A 12,423-nucleotide genomic window follows, 5' to 3' on the forward strand; every position below is an offset into this window, starting at 1 on the left:
AGGTGTTAAAGCCTTTTCAATCCCAGATTCTCCCACTGCAGCAGGGGGTGCTTCGGGGATCCTCTCTGAGCCCCTTTCTATTCAGTCTATATAAGCGTTCCCGGCTGACATGGAGTGGTACGGATTTAGCATAATTTTGTACACCAGTGATATGCAACTGGTCATTACCCTGTCTCAGAAGGAGCTGCACTGTTAAGGGCTTGCTTGACGGAGATGGCCCAGTGGATGGACCTGAATTTCCTGCTGGAAAAACTGAGGTCCTTATTATTGGGAACCAGCCATTCATCTGGCCGTTTGCTTGGTGGCCAGAATTGCTTGGCCCGCTGCCTCCCCTGAAACCGAAAGTTAAAAACCTTGTTATCTTGTTTAATGCCAAGCTGTCTTTGGATAATCAGGTCGCAGCCCTAGCATGCAAGTCCCCCCGCGATTTTACAAAGAACTCAGCAAGATTCTTGGATTTCTTCCTGAAGATGCCAGAAAGACAGTCGTCCAGGCCTTGATTATTTCAAGGCTGGACTATTGTAATGTTCTCTATTTGGTAAGGTACGCAGACCCGGTTGAGGAGACTCCAGCGTGTGCAAAACGCAGCAGCTCATTTGCTATTGAACATCCCTAGGCGGTCGTCTCTTGGATCTGCTCTGCTTCATAAAAATGAATTATCTCATAGGATCATTAGAAATAAGGGCCCCTGCTACTTGTACCATTCCTTTAAGCCCTATGTTCCGGCCAGGAATCTAAGATCAGTTGGGTCTTTACTATCATTGGTTCCCACTGTTAAATCGGTGCAGATTGGAGGATGTTCCTTCAGCTTTCTAGGATCCAAACAATGAAACTCCCTGCCTCTCTCAATCAGACAAGAACCTTCAGAACCATTGTCCCCCCAAAAAAGCTATAAGCTTTGCTGTTTAGGTCAGCCTAATAGGGGCCTGTTCTATTTTTTCCTCCTTAAGATTTCTGAGTCAGGTTTATGGGTAATTTTTACCTAGTGCTGGGACATTTCGTGTGAAGTAGCCATGTGCTTAATAAAGGAGTTTATTATTATTGTTAATATTAACCTCTCCTTCCCTGCCCCCCACCCTAAAAAAGAGTTTTTCTTTCCGCAGGATCTTTATTAAAAGTCACAGAGATTCTAGGCTCTCAGAACACCTTTTACCATATATTACCATAATTCCAATAAATGGTATAGACATATTTTTTTAAATGCCGGCAAATACATTGCAGTCTTACTTATGCTAGATTTAGCAAACTTTTGATGCTTTTCTTGTTAGCAACAATGCAGAAGTGAGAAAAAAATATGCGTAAATGAACCTTGCAGGATTATCTTAACGTGGCTGTCCTAAACTAATAACATTTAAGAAATGAAGAAAATTTGACTCAGATTCGTTGCAGTCTTGTAAATCTGAGCCAAAAGCTTCCCTTTCCCATAAAGCCTTATAAAGGCACTTGCCTCAGAGGTCCCTTTCTTTTTCCACCTCCTGAGAAGAAACATCCTTGAACACTTTCTGGTTTTATTAGCCATAATATTAACTGCAAAAATATTTTTTCTTTGAACCTTTTGTGATGCTATGAATATACCTTGTATCTCATATCTTTGTATCTTTCAGGAGCACTTCCTATCTGCCAGTGTCTAGGGGTGGATGGTGTAGCCAAGTTACTTTGGTGGCAGACCCTTTGGCCGTTTCTTTCCTCAATCCAACCTACATGCATTACTGCTCAGGTGTCGATTCAGAAGGTGGGGAATCTGCAGGTAGAAATAGCTATCAGAAGAAAAATATCCTTTCCTCTGTGGCTATCTTTCTGGTCGATACTCTACCCAACTCACGCACCTCCCCACTCTGAGGAGTGGCTGCTTTGCTGATAATAAGGCACCAAATTAGTTGTATGCCATTCATTCCTTTATACCATTGGGCTCATCTCCACCATTAAAGAGGGGCGTTGGATGGGGGAATTGGTAAGGACAAGAATTTACATCAGGGTACAAATGGCACTATATGTGGCTTGATGACACACCGAGGGAGGTGTCAGAGGTGAGTTGGATCTCTGGCGCCACCCGTTGGCGTGGAAAAGCTGTTGCTTATTCTGAAGTCCTGCTGCACAGGCTCCTGCCAACCCTTCAGTTCTGCTGCATGTCTTTGCCAACTCTGTGCCTTTTTTTATCAGAGTTTTCTCCTAACATCAGAGCCTTTTCAGCTTTTAGCCTCTACCGCATGGAACCACTGATCACCCCTTAGCCAAGCTGCAGCATTTCAGCTACCAGTAAGTGGAGTGTGGATGCTAGCCAGATGCAGGTCACTGGGTTGCTGCTGACCGGTTACAGAGGGTCAAGTGACCTCCAGCTTAATTCGACCCAGTACAAAGTGTTGACACGGTCATGCTCCCTAAATATAAAGAAACAACCCGAGATTCCACCGATAACATCTAGCACTGTTGCATTTGAAGCAAAGACAGAAATTCATACGAAAATTCTTAAAACGGGACAAATAAATCTACCTTGCTGTCAAGTATCATCGTCCCAGGGCCGTTAAGACTTATTGTTTAGCAGTTAATAGTTGATAGTAGCTCATTAAATGTTAATCATCTACCCTTCCTTTCTGATGTAATTATGAAACTTTAAAAACCTATTTCCGGTGACGGACAAAAAGACAGCAGATCTAATTAAGGGCTATACAATGTAATACTGAATAGTGTCCCTGAGAAAAATAAAGCGGAAGCCTTACGGAAAAAAACGTGGAGCTGGTTAAGAGAGAAAGCAGGTCCAGCTTTATTCTAGAGGAGTGATCTAAAAAAAAAGGTCTTGAAAAGATTTCTTTTCCTGAATCCAAACCACCGCACAACTTCATCATTATTGTAAGTGGAACAAGTAACTTTTCCAGAATGTTAGAATTTGATGACTCACCGGTGACCATTTAAGTTTATTTCCAGCTATCAAGTTGGACTTTATGCTGGAGCACCTATCCTTTTAATCCCATTCATCTGTCCTGTCATAACACACTGTACATATTTTAATGCCTTCTAAGTTGCACTTTAATTGCTGTGTTTTCTTTTACAGATGCATTCAAGGTTAAACTGTCAAAGTGTGCTTCATAAAACAAAATAACTACGTAAAGATGATCTGCACGTTTGATGTGTTGAATAAAGCTTTTTTGCAGAAAACTACCTAGGCGAGTCAGAGAAAGTCAACAAGTCCAGCTGCTAACACATCCCCTGCTCCTCTATCCTCACATTCTGTGTTCCAGACTTTTTACCCACATTCCACAGTGACATCAATCTATGACCTATTGACATACTTTACTACCGACTTCACCACAAACTGTCTGTAAAAGCATGGTGGGATAAGGTAGTAGCTGACTTCATAAAGAAGTGATGTCCTACTTTCAGCTTTTCAGAAATTGTTTATCTGGCTCAATTTCACTTTATTTCTTACACAGCTTTCTAGATCTTGAGAGCAGCAAAGTTAGGATAATGCTGCAAAGTTACATATCGTTTTCTCATATGAGCATTACATTAATTTGACAAATCTAAGCAGCAGTGTGTTTCTCGTAATTCGAATGCATGCATTCATTAGTGTTTATTATGTTTATTGTGTTTAAGGTTTACATATTAAAAGGTGTTAAAAGGCGATTCTGCTCCCGAATGGGACAGTTGTGTTTACGAATTCATTGAAGATTCTTATAATGCAGAACAAAGATTAGAAGTAACAGTCCCTTTCAATGGCCATTGCTACCCTTCAGAAGAGTAGAAAATGTTCTAGTACTGCAACAGTACTAGACCTATATGGGGATTTTTCCTTGAGCAGTATCTGCAGTTCGGGGTCTGGTGATCTGATCAGGTGAAATAAAAAGATGCAGCACTTTCAGAGCCTCTTTCCATATTCCTGACGTTTTTAGAATTGTTGGAGGTCACTGAAGATATCACCATTGTGCTCTAAAATAGTAGAATAATTTGGGGACACTTCTTATGTGAATGGTTTCTACCAGTGCGATTCAGTGGGCTCATGCAACGATTCATCTTTTGTTCGTTGGGTACCTTTGACCGGATTCTCTTGCCATGGTATTTTAAATACTTATTTGCTTAACTTGTTTTCAGTGTTTACAGCACGCATTGAGAAATTCTCAGTTGTCAACGGCATTAAAATCTATAACTGTTTTTATATTCACATTATTTCATTGGGTCACCATGCCGGACATCTCTAATGTTTGTTTCTAGTTTACACATGACAGCTTCCCTTTTTGTTTTAGATTGTCCACATGTATGTGGACTGGGCCCATTAATGTTTTTCTAAGTTTCATCCCTTTGGCAACATGTTTCATACCGGCATAGTTGCATTCATAGATCATCGTGCTGTTCTGAATGTGATGAAGGATCCCATTGTACTGTCCTGACTATCCTCTTTATGCTCTGTGTAGAGACTGTGGGTGGAATATATTTTTCGAGGACAGCTATTTTATTTCCCAAAAGTGCACCGATTCTTGATGTTTCAAGCAAAGAGTTAACATTAATGAATGGGTGATATAAACATTATTTTTCTTGTGTTCTCTAACTTTCTGATCCACCAGCACCTTCTAAAATTCTGTCAGTTACTTGCATACCTTTTGCCGTCTGGTAACCAGTATGCAGTTTATTATCGGACTTAAATGTGCAACGTTTTCTAAGCTAGTCCAAGATCAAGGTAGAGTTATTCATGGTATTCACAGTGGACTTTAAACTGCATACTTGGTTGGTCAGTACCTGAATTCTGGCTTTGCACAGCTGTGGAATGTTTGACTCCTCATATTGAAGTTAATTGATATGCAACTCAGAATGGTAAAGCTCTTGCGTTCGCGAAACAAGCCTCATAAAGTATAGCCACAGGTTGATCACTCTGGTGTGCCACATTTCCCCATCTGTTTATTCAATGCCGAACAGTTCAAATGAATGATTAGCAATTTGCTCTCTGACAGGGCGACCATGATTCCTAAATGTGTGAACTCTTATGTGAGTAACAATAATCAAATACTTCACTTAAGTCTTTGCCTCTTTCATTTTATGCTTTTGTCTTTTTCCCTAACAATACCTTGCTACAGAAAATTGCAATCAGTGTTGTTTCTCTTTAATTTGCATTGTTCTCTCATATATACTCTACTTTTCCTACCCTTATATGATCAGATTCTTGATCTTCTTCTTGTTCTTGTGGTGTAAAACAGGCACCATCCTTGGTTACTCCTTTCTGAACTGTTTTCAATCTGACTTTAGCTTTCGGGTTATGTGGTTTTCATAATTAAACGTCATATTCCAAATAAGATGTTCCTATTGGTTTGAGCAGCAGTAACACGATCTCTCCATGGTGGGACCGATTGGAGGTGTGATGAAAGAGATAGTCAGTGTTTTATTTATGAATAAAGAAACAATGGGTTTCTTATCCATCATACGGTCACAGCACCCAAGATGTGATTCTATATTTTACCAAAAGAACTTACTGTCCTGTATTGTTATTACTCAATGGAATCTCAAGGATAGTGAGAAAACAGCTATCTTCCACAATTTCACACTCGAGGAAGAATGAAACTGGGGAAGTGCCCCCACTGTAGTGAATATGCGGGCATATTGAGTAAAATGCTTCATCCTAGAATCTCACTGCTCAAGAATGTCGCACGAATATAACAGAAGAATCTCCTTGATAGGGTCCAATCACTGAAGCAAATGACAAGGATATGAAGGGGTAAGTTAGGTAAGGTAAACTCTGCAATATCAAAGAATAACCCCTTCCAGCATACGTAATCAATAAAAAAATTAACTGGAGCGAAAAGTAAAAAGAAAGCCCTCAGTATTCACAGCTCAAGGGATTCCTAGCGATATTAAGGCAATATGTCCTCAGGTGCCTCAGGACAGGTGACCGTACTCCCTACTCCGGATCCCACTGTAAATCATTTCTATTGTAACAATCATTTTAACTGACTCATGATGCAGAGCTAATAAGCTACTAAACCATGTTCTGAGTTAGACAAAAAGATTTGTTTGTGCATACAGTTCGTACACCTCTCTTTCAATTCATCTTACTAGGTAAAAGCTGTTAAAATTTCAGAATGGAAAAAAAATCTTCAACACAGAATGGAATAAAAAAAAATAACACGTCGATACCTTCAGTCTCATATTAACAATAATAGTTTATCACTACCTGCGCAGACACACTAGCCCCCCTCAGAAAACATATCACCACCCGCAACATCAAGAATGCCCCATGGTTCACCCCCGAACTCCAAGACTCCAAGCGCAAATGCCGCCAAGCAGAGAAAATATGGCGACAAGAACCCTCCACAACCAACTTCTCCACCCTCAAAGCCACCATTCGCACCCATCACCAACTCATACGCACGGCCAAAAGAGATCACTACAAGACACGCCTTGACAACAACTCTCGAAACAGCAAAGAACTCTTCACCATCATTAATGAACTAGCCAAACCCGAAGCCAGCAGCATAGACCCCTCACACACAAAGCCCCTATGTGAAGCCCCCTCCAACCACTTCCACCACAAAATCCTGGACATCCACAACAGCTTCATACCACACACAGCCCTCACTCACCCAACTCAACCCCCACTCATGGCCCCACCACAAGCAAAGAAACCGAAAAAACCATGAACTCCATCCACTCGGGATCCCCCTCCGACCCCTGTCCACATCGCATCTACATCAAAGCCAGCCCAACCATCACCCCCATACTCCATGACATAATCAACTCTTCTTTCGACTCCGCCACCTATCCAGACCCCTGGAAGCACGCGTAAATCACCGCTCTCCCAAAAAAAAAAACAAAGCTGACCTGGAGACCCTCTCCAGCTATCGCCCCATCTCCCTCCTCCCTTTCCCCGCCAAGGTTGCTGAGAAACTAGTCAACGCCCGCCTATCCCACTTCCTCAAAGAAAACAACACTCTTGACCCCTCACAATCCGGGTTCCGCAAGAACCACAGCACGGAAACCGCCCTCATCGCATGCACTGACGACATCAGGACCAAAGTCGACAAAGGCGAGACCATCGCACTCATCCTCCTAGACCTCTCTGCAGCCTTTGACACTGTCTGCCACCACACACTCCGCACACGCCTCCACAACATAGGAATTCACCACAAAGCCTTAGACTGGCTCACCTCCTTCCTCACCAACCGGACCCAGAGAGTCCGCCTTCCACCTTTCCACTCCACCGCTACCAAGATCATCTGCGGAGTCCCCCTAGGGTCCTTCCTCAGCCCAACACTCTTCAACATTTACATGATCCCCCTAGCCAACATCCTCCGATCACACGGTATCACTATCCTCACCTACGTAGATGACACCCAACTCATCCTCGCCCTGACCCGCAACCCCACCACCGCCAAAACCAACCTACACGCTGCTCTCCTCGACACCGCCAACTGGATGACAACTGACCACCTCAAGCATAACTCCAACAAAACCGAGATCATCATCTTCGGCCCCAACAAAACTATATGGGACGACTCCTGGTGGCCCACCGCCTAGGCCGCGCACCCACGCACGGAACCTCGGCATCATCCTGGACCCCTCCCTATCCATGACTCAGCAAATCAATGCTCTAACCTCTTCCTGCTTCCACAAACTCCACACAAAAAAAAATCCTTCAAATGGATTCCCCCAGAGACCAGGAAGACAGTCACCCATGCACTCATCAGCAGCAGACTAGACTATGGTAATGCCCTCTACGCCGGCACCACACTCAAACTCAAATGCAAACTCCAGAGAATCCAGAACACAGCTGCACACCTCGTCCTTTGCCTCCCCCGCCACGAACGAATCTCACCACACCTCAAACCCCTTCACTGGCTCCCCATAGACAAGAGAATCACATTCAGGATCCTCATCCACGCACACAAATCCCTCCACAACACCGGCCCAACCTACCTCAACGACAGAGTGAACTTCCACACTCCCACCGGCAACCTCCGATCAGCCGACCTCACCCTAGCCACAGTCCCCCGCATCCAACGCACCACCACAGGAGGCAGGTCCTTCTCCTACCTCGCCCCCAAAACCTGGAACTCCCTCCCCACCAACCTCTGCAGGACCAAAGACCTCCTGCTGAGAACCTCAAGATATGGTTGTTCGAACAGTGACCCTCCCTGCCCCCACTTGACCTCCCCCCCAAGCGTCTTGAGACCCTCACGGGTGAGTAGCGCGCTTTATACATTTTTTTGATTGATTGATTATGGACATTACACATTAATAGAAGAATGTAAAAACACTAGTCATCCTGTGCAGGAAGCATCTTATACATAAAAGTTTCAGAGCGCATGAACCATAAAATGCAAATGTAAGACAGACGTGCAATGTAGAACTGCTAACCAGGAGAGGTTACACAAAACGGAAACAGTCATAGGTGCAAATGAAAATATGTATTGTGCATCCATTAACAAATTAAGAGCATTAATATGGCTAACAGCATACAAAAGGGATCATTAATTAAAAGAGTAATACTCTATGTGCTATGAGCCATAAAGTTAAGTTTTTAAAACGTTCCTACAAATCTCCCAAGAGAGATTGAGATATTTTCAGTGGCAATGAATTCTGCAATGCAGAAACGAGGAAAAATACTAAAACCAAATGACATTTGTCACTTATGCACATAATTGCAGCTCTATGTTTATAAGCTGGCCATATGTTGCCGGTAGGTCTGTGTTTCTTCCCTTTATTTTCCAAATAGCTAGGTCTTCTGCCAGGGAGACCTTTTAAGATCAAACACAAAACTTTAAATGTGAGATGTTTTTCTGGTAACCATTTATTATTTTTGCATTCCTGTAGTGTGTTCACAACCCAACGATATCAGCATGCTGTACGCGTAACAACATAGGTGATGACAAGCATTCATGTAAAACTTCAGTTCTTTTAAAATAGAAGAAATCTGGACAGAAATAATAAAGAATGAGGTCATTATTAAGAGAGATTTGGGGAAATGTTGGTGTATTGTAGATGATTCTGTATTGAGAAACCCTACCTCACTTGTATGATACCTGAAGAAGAATGCATGTCCCTCTGAATAAGCTTTATGGGTTACTGAATTTTTGGTCTCCCCAGATATCTTATCTTAAGGTCTTCACTTTTAATTTTTTTCTTTCCCTATCGAGAAGACAGTTCAGTCAATGAAATTAAATGTTGTGCGGCTGGCCATGATAACCTACCTGCAGTCACAATAAATATTAATATTAATTGGTGGGGAAGGCGAACTCAGAGAGGGACAGTCAGCAGTGGCTCACTACTGTACATTGTGTGCTATATTGTGGTTTTGGATAGGACAAAATGGAAGATTATGTTGCTGCTTTGTCAACTTTCACATGGCCTTCAACACTGTGGATTGCAGATTCTCTGGCTGAAACTTAAAAAATGGAAAATATTGCCAGGCATTCTTACTATATTATTGATGCACCATGCTTCGAATTTGGATAAAGTTTAGATTGGCTACACAGCTCGATTATCCACACAAAGTGATGTAACAAGTGGCCTCGTACAAGAATGTGTTTTGGCTCCAACCTTCTTTGAATTACATTTAGCATATCCCAACACTTTGAGCATACTAATTCATTCTTGCCGAAGATGGGTGGAATCCTCATGCTATGTCTGCTTTATGCTGATGGTTATGTCATTATTTAGAAAGCAAAAGACCTTCAAAAGAAAACTGCAACCTTTTTCAGAATCAGTAAACTGGATTAATTCACCATTAATGTAGAAAAAAAATAAAAACTATGATTTTGGGTGGAAAGGCATTAAAAAATCAGAGAGGTTCTTGGGAAATGAAAATATTTAAGAAGTTAGATGTTGCAAGTATTTCAGGGACTTACAAGTAATTTAATTTGTGTTGAATAATTTGACTCATTTAAGACTAAATACAGTGTAGGTACTGGAGCCTTAATTAAATTAATTAACAAAATTAGTGACTGTTCTTCAGTGCGGTGCATTAATCACAGCCTGTGAGGGCAAGATCCCACCTATCCACTGTGTGCTTCTGAATTGTTGTATGTTGATCCCGGATTTTCCTAGTTTCTGTAGAAAAATATTGTTTGAAAAAAAAATTTTTATCTTCCCTCATCTGTGAAATTCAAGTTACTTCTTTGACAGAAATGACAGGGGTTTGAGTGTTAAGGTTTTTAAATAAACTAGCAGAATATGAGCATATGAACAAACTCTCTTGCTGCAGCTGGAAAGATGCTGCGTTATTGAAGGACCTTTGACTAATGATTTATTAAAGCATTTGAAAATGACCAGAGATACCATCAAAGGGAGAAACTAAAACATGGACCACCTTTCATTTGAAAACCATTTTGAATGGGATTATAGTGAGATATCAATTAAAAATGATATGACCTACCTGTCAAATAAACATTCAGTAGCTCTAATGCTAAACTCTCTAGGGCATTTTGTGTTTACTAAGAGTATGTGATAAGACAGTTGATGTGTGAGGTGCTAAATTACTGCTTGGGTTTAAACCCTTTGTTGCAAATTTGCACTCTCAGCCGGGTGACTCCAAGATTTTGGCTGTCTTATGCTGAACCCTTTTTTGTTGGCCATAGGACCCTGCACACATTACTCCTGCTAACCAGTGGTAAGGTGCCTGTGCTATTGTATGTCTTGTTTGCCTCAAACTGGACCCAGTACCTTCCCAAGGTTGGATTGTTAGAAGGGTGTCTACTAGGATTATGTAAGACCATGTTACAGCAACTTCAGTGTGCAACAACCATACTAGTCACTTTTACTGGCTGACTCTATAGTGTAAGAGATCGGTAATAAGCCAGATGTGCTTACTATGTCCTCCACCTACCACAAATGGACAATTCTTGAATGCACATGTACCAAAACATCTCATGTTTAAAGGTTAGTGGGTAATAAATCAGGAAGGGTAGTCTAGGGATCAAGAGGCCGGTGTTGGTCAGGGCTACTCGCTGATTGTGGGTCTGCCGAGGAAGCTGGGGAAGAGTGGCACTAAATCTGGACAGCAGATGTTCCCAAACATGGGCAACCGGTCGGCAGCACAGGCCTCTTGCCCCCTCCCGGTACAGTGCTGTGTTCTCGGCCCCTGCCCAGTGGATGAGGGCATGTTTCCAAGCCATAGCATTGGAGGGCTGTGGGTGCCTACATTTCATTCTGGTAGAACGCTTAGCCAGAATGAGTGCCATGTCTAGAAAATACATTGACGTGTTGAGCGCCTTAGGGTGTGGAACAGTGCCTAGTGCACAAACCTCCCAAGAGTTGATCACCCTTATTTTTGTGACACCCTTGAGGCAGCCAAGGAGCTCTTCGCAGAAGGGCCGGATTTTGAGGCAATCCCAAAGGATGTGCTTCAGGTCTGCAGCAGAGCAATCTAGTGCATCTGTCAGAGGTCCCCTGGGAAACCCTAGACATGTGCTGGGGGAGAGTTAGGAACCGTGGAGCACATACAGTTGAATCAGTTGTTGACAGGCATTTCTAGAGATCTTTTTCGGGTAAGCCAAAGCTGGTTCCCAATCCTTCTCAGGGAGAGCTCTGGCAAATTCTTCCTTCCATTGTTCCCTAAGTGCTTGGATGGTGACTTGTCACAACTCCATGAAGGAGCCGGCCAACGAGTTGATCACCTGGCGACCACCACCCATGATGTGTATGCTGTGAAGGAGAGAGTGGGGGGCTCTTAGACCAGGACCAACCAAAGAATCCCAGAGGGCGCCAGCTATTGTGACATAAACTAGAAACTAGCTTTTGTGGAGGTCGAATTGCTCCCCTAAGCCTACAAGGGGTGGAAGCTGGTCACCCTGGAAAAGGCCTCCCAGGGAGTACAGTCCGGCTAGGGTCCAAAGTTGCAGCTGTCTATCAGTGATATGCCTACCGCAAACCTGCAAGCCCGGATGGGAAACAATGGGTGCTTGTTGAGCCACTCAGCCGGTGAGGTGCAAAGCCCTATGGAAGCAGTCTAGGGTCACTTGTAGCAGCTGGGAAGAACCTGGAGAGCTCCGGAATCCGGGGAGCAAGCACTGGAGTAAGGATATTGTGGAAAACAGGGGAATCAGAGGGGCTTGTGTTTTCTAGATATCTGCCCACGATCTAGTACGTGGACCACTGAAGTTGTGCTGCTAGGAAGTAATATTCAAAATTGGGGGCACCAAAGCCACCCTGGTCTGGGGGAAGTTAGAGACTCAACAGTGCCATGCACCAGTGCCAAATAAGGTCCCCCAAGTGGGCGTGCAGTGCCCGAGAAAACACACTAGAGAGAGAGAGATCTGGAGGTTTGCAAAATAAAGTAGACAGGGAAGCATCACCTTCTTGTAGACTGTGACCCTATCTACTACGGACAGCGGAAGAGATTGCCAAAACGTCACCTGGGAGCAGAGGGGTGTCACTGCTGCTGTTAAGGTAGCAGTTTCGTGACAGACATGGATACCCAAGTAGCGGAAGGAGACAGGCTCCCAA

The 12,423-nt window shown here is 43.2% G+C and overlaps 1 protein-coding gene across 1 annotated transcript in view; it reads left to right on the forward strand.

Annotated features, from left to right (window-relative positions):
* MON2 (MON2 homolog, regulator of endosome-to-Golgi trafficking) overlaps positions 1–12,423 on the forward strand; it is a 775,721-nt gene that overhangs the window by 308,225 nt on the left and 455,073 nt on the right. The window lies entirely within an intron of this gene.

Source organism: Pleurodeles waltl, chromosome 4_1 (assembly GCF_031143425.1).
Source record: "Pleurodeles waltl isolate 20211129_DDA chromosome 4_1, aPleWal1.hap1.20221129, whole genome shotgun sequence".
Taxonomy (NCBI): domain Eukaryota; kingdom Metazoa; phylum Chordata; class Amphibia; order Caudata; family Salamandridae; genus Pleurodeles; species Pleurodeles waltl.